Source organism: Marmota marmota, unplaced genomic scaffold (assembly GCF_001458135.2).
Source record: "Marmota marmota marmota unplaced genomic scaffold, marMar, whole genome shotgun sequence".
In the NCBI taxonomy this organism is placed as follows: Eukaryota; Metazoa; Chordata; class Mammalia; order Rodentia; family Sciuridae; genus Marmota; species Marmota marmota.
This window is the reverse complement of record NW_026000037.1, coordinates 14,660,665-14,669,628: the sequence shown is the minus strand read 5'-3', so window position 1 is coordinate 14,669,628 and position 8,964 is coordinate 14,660,665. Positions and strand designations below refer to the sequence as shown.

The window sequence follows — 8,964 nt, the reverse complement described above, 5'->3', positions numbered from 1 at the left end:
CACCGCCAAAAAAAAAAAAAAAAAAAAAAGATGTGAGTTAAAAATATAGACTTTTAGGTCTTGGCTTCTATTCTCACTGTTCAGTGAAAACTGAATATTGGAAGAGCACTAAGTCATAATAAAATAGCACTGTCATAATAATGGATCCGTATTTGGTTAGAGAGGAGGTAAGAAAATGAATAGTTTTCCTAAAAGTTTCTTTTCTCTATTTTTTGTGAAAGATGCTATTGTTAATGTTTGGTACCAACTTAATGGTATAATGGCATGCTTGAGAAACAAGTTAGGATATTGGAGGTGTATATTTTGGACTCTGGATTCTTTTAGTTGCTTGCTTTGTGTTTGTTGGGTCTTCCAAGTTCCAGATCTGTGATGGACACATTCAGTGGGAAGGGGATAAAATGTTAGTGGACTTGCTGACTCCTAAATGTTCCCTTTGTTGTATTTGAATCTAAAACTGGTTCAAAGCCTATTAAGAGAAGCCACAGCTGTAGAACATACTTTATTCCCACAATCAATTTGTTTTTTCCTATCTATGTGCATATGTCCATAGATAGTATGTACACATAGACTATCTATGTGCATGCTTAATTCATTCATTTGTTCTTTGACAAGTATTAATTGATCATTTACTGTACATCAGAGAAACATATTAGGAGTTTTTACACTTTAGATTATGATGGAATAACGGAGGCCAACATAAACAACTAGCAGAATAGCATATGAAAGCATATGAAACCATAGTTTGGAAACAGCTGGCAGTATTGAACTGTGCTTCCTGAGAGAAGGGCGTCTCTGTGATTAAACTGGCTTACTGCCACTTTCCGGGCTACTGTGTCGGGAAAAGGGACCAAAGCAGATTGTAACTGTCTCACTCAAATAAGGAAACAAAAATGAAAATTTGGAGAGGCTAAAGTGACTCATTAGAGGAGTAGCGTATCCAAAAGGAAAAAAGTCCTCCCAGAGAAGCAACAGAACACTGCCTTGGGCTCCACTCATCCTTTGGCTTATTGCTCATTTGTTGAGATATAGGAAACACCATGAGGCCAGGTAAAGAATGACCAAAAAGGCATAATTCCAGTAATTTACTAAAAAATTTGAAATTCCTCAGGCCTGGGAGTCCTTGTTGAATGCCCCAGGGCATTTGTTAGAGATTCCAGAAGGGCTTTGTCGGACTAACCTAGCTCTAGAATTAAGGATAGTCCAAACTTGCCTTAAAGGTTTAAAAATAGGCCTCAAAAGTTGATGTAGGGGTTGGGGATGTAAATCAGTGGTAGAGCACTTGTCTAGTATGCACGAGGCCTTGGATTTGATGCCCAGCTCCTCCTTCCCCTCAAAAAGTTGATCCATAAATATTTGTCATGACACTTAGCAGACACCAAAATGCATCACTTAACAATGTAAAGTTTTCATGAAAGAACCAAATAAAACTTCTAGAGATGAAATACATACTGTCTGAAAAAAAATTATTAGATAGGATTAAAAATAGCTTAGGTACCATAAAAGAAAGAAGAGATCAGTAAATTTGAAGATAGCCATGGAAACTACATTAACAAATCAAAGAGAAAAGAAGAGGAAAATATCAAATAAAGGAACAGTAGCTAGCAGTGGTGTTGCACGTCTGTAAGCCCAGCAGCTCAGGAGGCTGAGGCAGGAGGATCGAAAATTTAAAGCCAACCTAAGCAATTTAGCAAGACCCTGTCTCTAAATAAAATATTTAAAAAAGCTAGAGGTGTGACTCAGTGGTTAAGTAACCCTAGGTTCAATCCCCAGTAGCCCCCTGAAAGAAGGAATAGAGACTCTATGTTCATAATCTGGGACATCAGGCTGTCTTAAGATGCATGTAATCTGAATCCCAAAGTGAGAGAAGAGGGGAACCAAAGAAAATACATGAAGAAATAATGATCATACATTTCCCCAACTTGATTAAAAGAATAGACCTATTGGACTGGGGTTGTGGCGCAGTGGCAGAGTGCTTGCGTAGCATGTGTAAGGCACTGGGTTTGATTCTCAGCTCTGCATGAAAAAACAAATAAAATAAACTTATAGGAAAAAGAAGAAGAACTAAGGTAATCACTACAGATATCTTTGCTGAAACTGTGCAAGTCAGAGGATAATGATACCTTTAAAATGCTGTAGAAATAAAACTGTCAACCTACAATTATGTATCCAGAAGAAAACTCTTTTCAAGGATTTTTTTCCCAAAACAAAATCTGAGAGAATTTATTGCCAACATATTTATCCTACAAGAAATGTTTAAAATAAGTTCTTTAGGCAGAAGGTAAATGATACCATCTGGAAACTTGGATCTACACAAAGGAATGAAAAGCACTGGAGAAATGGTTTATGTGTGGGCAAATTTAAAATTCTTTGGAAAAATCAATTAGAAATGTTTATTGTAGGGGCTGGGGTTGTGGCTCAGCAGTATAGCACTTGCCTAGCACGTGTGAGGTGCTGGGTTCAATCCTTAGTACAACATAAAAATAAATAAATAAAATAAAGGTATTGTGTCCAACCAGAACTTTAATAAATAAATAAATAATAAAAATATTTTAAAAAATGTTTATTGTAGTAAAAACACTCAATATGGTATTGACCCTAACATTTTTAAGTGTATAAAATGATTTTTATTTTTTTGAAAAAGTTAATTATTCAAGGCAAAAATAAAAACAATGGAGTTTATAATGTGAAGAAGTAAATATATTACAGTAGACTGAAAGATTGAGAGGAGAGAATTGGATACTATTATAATTTTTATTAAACATAAAGTAGCATGTTATTTGTAGGTCAGCTGATAAGTTGGGAAGCATAATGTAAAATCTAAAGCAACCACTAAGAAATAAAGCAAAGAAACAAGGTTTGAAATGAAATTGGTACCAAAAAACACTCAGTTCAGTGAACAAAGAACAAGGTGGTAGATTTAAACCCAGTTTTATTGATACTAAATGTAAATATTCTAAATATTCCAGTCAAAAGGTAAATATCAGATTGGGTTTTATAAAAAAGCCATTTATAAAAAAGCTATTTATGATTCATATAAGAAATTCATTTTAAGAATAACAACTGTTTAAAAGTAAAAGAATAAAGCAGTATGCAGTGGCACACGCCTGTAATCCCAGCAACTCAGGAGGATGAGGCAAGGAGAATTATAAGTTCTAAGCCAACCTCAGCAACTTAGCCAGACTCTGTCTCCAAAGTAAAATTTCAAAAGGGGCTGGAGATGCAGCTCAGTGGTAGAACACCCTTAGGTTCAACCCTCAGTACCACCAAAAATGTAAAAGTATAGAAATAGATACATATTATATAAATATTAATCATTAAAAAAGATGGATTTCACTACCAGGGATAATGAATTTATCATAAATAATAAAAGAATCTTTAAGCATGAACTGACCAAACAGAAATAAAAAATAGATAAATCCACATATTAGTTGATTATATTGCAGCATACCTTTCTCTGTAATTGATAGAATAAATATACACAAAGTCAATAAGGCTTTAGAAGATTTGAATGACATTATCATCTTACTTCATCTATTCGATATTTGTGGACTCTGCCCAACTGTAGCAGGAATACACATTTATTTCAAGCTTACATGGTCAATTAACCAATATACGTTGGCTATAAAACAAATCTCAGTGATTGAAATGATATGGAGAAAATTATCTGACCCAAAGGGAATTTAAATAGAAATTAGCAACAGAAAAATATTTGCAAAAATCTTTGACTATTTGGATATTAAGTAGTTAACTTTATGTATCTCATGAGTTAAAGTATAAATCATGGGCCAGGCGTGGTAGTGCATGCCTGTAATTCTAACAACTTGGAGGCTGAGGCAGGAGGATCATGAGTTCAAAGCCAGTTTCAGCAATTTAGTAAGGCCTTAAGCAACTTGGCAAGACCCTGTCTCAAAACGAAACAAAAAGGGCTAGGGATGTGGATCAGTGGTTAAGTGCCCCTGGGTTCAATCCCTAGTACCAAAAAAAAAAAAGGAATAAACCACAAGAAAGAAGATTAGAAAATGAGAACTATCCAGATTTGAGGGATGAATTAAAAAATTTGAGGGATTTAACTAAAGCAGTACTTAGCTACTGTGCTTAAGGACAAAGTTGAAAGGCTTATATATCTGACTTGAAGACTTACTAAAAGCACCACTGATTGAGATGGTATGGTACAGGGGTACCAAAAGATGTGGATCAGTGGAGCATAATATAGGCCTACACATACAAGCTGCTTGATATTCAGTAATGGAACTAAGTGGAATAATATAATTAAATGGAGAAAAGATAGGCTTTTTAACAAACGATGGTGCAACAATTAATTATCCATATGCAAATAAATCACAATCCTTTCTCAACATTGTACACGACGAATAACTCAAAATTGATTATGGATTTATAAAAGCTGAACTATAAAAACTTCTGGAAGAAAATACAGGAGAAAATTTTTTCAGTCTTGAAATAGGCAATAATTTCTTAAACACAAAAACATGAAAGGGAATGAATGATAAATTGAACTTTATTAAAATAAAAAATTTCTGCTCTTTAAAAAATTTCTGTTGTGGGCTGGGGATGTATCTCTCTTGGGTAGAGTGCTTGCCTTGCATGCACAAGGCCCTGGGTTCAATCCCCAGCATCACCAAAAAAAAATTTTTATTGTGAAAATGAAAAGGAAAACCAATAATTGGAAGAAAATATTGAATACATATACTGAAAACAGACTTTGTATGAGTTCATTTTATGTTACTATAATAAATTTCTAGTCTAAGTACTTCATAAAGAAAGGAAGTTTATTTAGCTCACAGTTCTGGAGGTTGCCAATTTCTGTTCAACTTTGGTGGAGGTCTTATAGTAGATGGCGTCATACTGATGGGAGTGCATGCAGGAGAGAGACATCACCTAGTGAGACAGGAACCCATTGTGGCCAAGAAGGGCAAGGCTCAATTTTATAACTCCCTCAGGGTTCCATAAAAACTACCGTAAGTCCTGACAAGAATAATAACTACAGGGCCTAAAAAACATCCCAGTTTAACACTGCCACCCTGATAACCAAGCATCCATTACATCTTTGAGGGACAAACTTAAAATGTTTAAACTAAACAATATATTCAGAAAATAAAAAATAATAAGACAACCCATTAAAGTAGACCAAAGAGTTGAATAGATAATTAAACAAATGACCAGTAAGCACTTATTAAAATGCCCGGTATTATTAGCCGTCAAAAAAAGGCAAATTAAAATTACAAAGAGATCCTACTACAAACTTACACAAAATTAAGATAATTACAGAGTAAAACCATATGTTGGGAAGGATATAGAGCAGCTAGAACTCTCATACATTGTTAATGGGATTGTATAATGTAACCACTTGGAAAATAATTTCAGAGTCCTTTTAAAATTAACTGTACAAGTCGGGCATGGAGGCACACGCTTATAATCCTGTGACTTGGGAGGCTAAGGCTAGAGGATCACAACTTCAAGACCAGCCTCAGCAACTTAGTGAGGCGCTTAGCAACTCAGTGAGACCCTGTTTCAAATTAAAAAAATGAAAAGGGGCTGGGGATGTGGCTCAGTGGATAAGCACTCCTGGGTTCAATCCCTGTACCAAAATAAGTAGATAAATAAAATTAACTGTATAATTAACATGATCTCATAATTAGACACCTAGGTAAATATCAAATGGGAGGGAAGGGAAGAGCACGAAAGTTTATAGCCATTGTAACCATAGGAAGGTAGGTAAATGGATAAAAAATTGGTTTAGCTACAGTGGAATTTTCAGAAATAAAAAGAAATCATCTATGGACACAGACAAAAACATATAAATATAATTTTTTGAGGAATTGGACCAAGCTGCTTGGGAGGCCAAGGCAGGAGTATCGCAAATTTGAAGCCAGCCTGAGCAACTTAGACTCTGTCTAAAAATGTAAAAAGGGCTGGGGATAGGGGTCAGTGGTAGAGTGGCCACAGGTTCAGTCACTAGGAAAAAAAAAAAAATCAGACATAAAAGAGGACATAAAAGAGTACTAGGAAAAAAAAAAATCAGACATAAAAGAGGACAAATTGTTGATTCCAATATGAAATTTTAGAGAAAGCAGAACTGTAAGGATAGAAATCTACAGATGTAGACTAGACTGATGGTTGCCTAACCTGTGTGTTTGGGGGTGCTGCCTGATTTAGGGGTACAAAGGAACTTTCTGGCATGCTGTATTTCTTAATTGTAACAGTAGTTACAAGGATATCTGCATTTGTGAAAATTCGTAGGACTGTACACTTAAGATGGGTGAATTTTATTTACATAAATATGGCTGGATAAAGTTGATTAAAAATAAGATTTAAATTTAAAAAAAGACTCTTATCTGTTGAGTGAATTCAGTTTTGTGTTATACAGATGGTATTTCTTAGAATTTTCAAGTTATTTCTTATTGGTTTAAAGTTTTTATTACTGTTCTAATTGTTACTTTTAAATGAAAAAGTATAAGTATTTTGATTTTTCTTCTTAGTTTCTCATTGAAAAAAATAGTAAACTTCTGGGGCTGGGGTTGTGGCTCAGAGGAAGAGCGCTCACCTAACGTGCATGAGGCACTGGGTTCGATCCTCAGTACCACGTAAAAATAAAATAAAGATATCGTGTTCACCTATAACTAAAAATAAATATTAAAAAAAAATAGTAGGGCTGCGGTTATGGCTTAGCGGTAGAGCGCTTGCCTGGCATACCTGAGGCATACTGCCTCAGCACCACATATAAATAAATAAATAAAGGTCAATCAACAAATATTTTAAAAAAATAGTAAACACAGATATACTAAGAAAATGAAATACCATCTTTTGTCTGCTCACCTCTTTCCCACAAGATTTAGCTTGAGGTATATTATTCTAAACTTTGTAATGTATATATAAACCACTTCTATAGAAGTGCAATTATACAGTAGTACTATCCAGCAGCCCATCCCCCTCCCTGAGTTCTTTACATCATGCATAGTTTTCCATGCCAATATATGGATATCTGCCTTAACTTATTTCCTATGTATCTCTCATTGTATAGATATGTCTATTTATTCAGTCTCTCTCTCTCTCTTTTTTTTTTTTTGTGGTGCTTGGGATTGAACCCAGGGTCTTGTGCATGTGAGGCAAGCACACTACCAACTGAGCTATATCCCCAGCCCTATTCAGTCTCTTTCTGATGAATTTTTTTGTCATTGTTTATTGTTTAGACTCTTTTTTAGCATTGTGAATACCTAGGGTGAGGGGTCTTAAAACTGGGTTTGCATAGCAAGTTAGTGATGTATTTATTTGAAATGACTTCTAGGGGTCAACAGTGGGAGGTAGGGGGATTAGTTTCCCTCAAATCTGCCATGCTTTGTGTTTAAATTTTGATAAGGCTTTTGAAGGTGGCTTTACTTTACCACAAAAGAAAAAATGTGAAACAAATTTATGTATTCTTTACATACTCTGTAATTTCATGTCTGCTTATTAATACAGTGATGAAAAGATTATTTGCAATTACCACGGTTTTCAGCCATTTTATTATATTTGTTTTTGTAAACTTTTTAATACCTAGGAACAATGACTAAGTGCATATAAAAGCACTTTTTAGGTAAATATGTCAGTTTGGTGCTTATCTTGCCCTTTTATGAGTGTGTGTATGTGTGTGTGTGTGAGAGAGAGACCAATGATTGAACCCAGGGGTACTCTACCACTGAGCCTCATGCCTAGCCTTCTTTTCATTTTTGTATTTTGAGATAGAATTTTGCTATGTTGCCAAGGGTGGCCTCCAGGCTGGCTTTGAATGGGTGATCCTCTTGCCTCAGCTTTCCTAAATGCTGGGGTTTCAGGCATGTGTCAGTACACATACACCTTTATCCTTCCTCTTTAAACTAAGAATCTCCTTGAATGGAAGTTTTCAAGTCGCTGTTAGAACTTATCGTAAGGTTGCCAGACAAAATGCGGGACATCCAGTTAAATTTGAATTTCAGATAAATAACAGGTAACATTTTACTTTACTTGCCCAAAGTATTACATGGTGCGTTGTTCATCTGGAATTTAGACTAATTGGGTAGCCTGTATTTTCTTTGCTGATTTTGTAAATCATAGCTTCTAGAGAATTAGTTTGTGTCAAGACCAACTGAATCTGGATTTCATGCATTTCAATTATTTCATATTTTGATGACTTAAGCAAAGTAATCCCGGGTAGAATAGCAACTGGATGTGTTACTTTTTATTGTTTTATTTTAAAGCAAGAATTCTTGATTCCTTCCTCTTCTTCCCACATTTTCCAATAAAAATAGCTCCTCTATACAATATAAGGCATTGATTATCTGCAAATCTGCATGTAGTGGGCCTCTCTTATCATTTGGTGGAGAAAAAGCTCATGAAGTTACTTCTTGTTATTAAATAGCAAATGTTGACTTTGTGAATACCTGTTAAGGTTAAAAATTGTTGAGTTTTATGGTTCTGTGAACCAAGCTAGAAATACTTAAGTGCTACTTTATGTGAAGTGCATACTGTTGAGGAGGATGTAAACATTGGCTAAGATAAGACTTTTGCTCTCAGATATCCTGCTATTTAGTCAAGGAGTTGGATATGTAAATAATTATAATATAGTACAATGAACAATGATGATATTAGGTAAACAACTTGTTCTAAAAGTATTTGGATGAAAAATTGATTCAGAGTGGGGATTACGGCAACTCCCTGGAATAGATGAAAAGTTTCAGTAGCTGAAAAAGATCTGGATAGATGCAGAGACTACAAAATGACTTGAGCAGAAGTCATGGAAGGGTTCATGTTTAAAAATTAGAGGCGGGCTGGGGATGTGGCTTAAGCAGTAGCGCGCTCGCCTGGCATGTGTGCGGCCAGGGTTCAATCCTCAGCACCACATACAAAACAAAGATGTTGTGTCCGCCGATAACTAAAAAATAAATATTAAACTTCTCTCTCTCTCTCTCTCTCTCTCTCTCTCCCCCCCTC

At 35.1% G+C, this 8,964-nt stretch overlaps 1 protein-coding gene across 7 annotated transcripts in view; it reads left to right on the top strand.

Moving 5' to 3' along the window:
* Elf2 (E74 like ETS transcription factor 2) overlaps nt 1-8,964 on the top strand; it is a 67,818-nt gene that overhangs the window by 2,662 nt on the left and 56,192 nt on the right. The window lies entirely within an intron of this gene.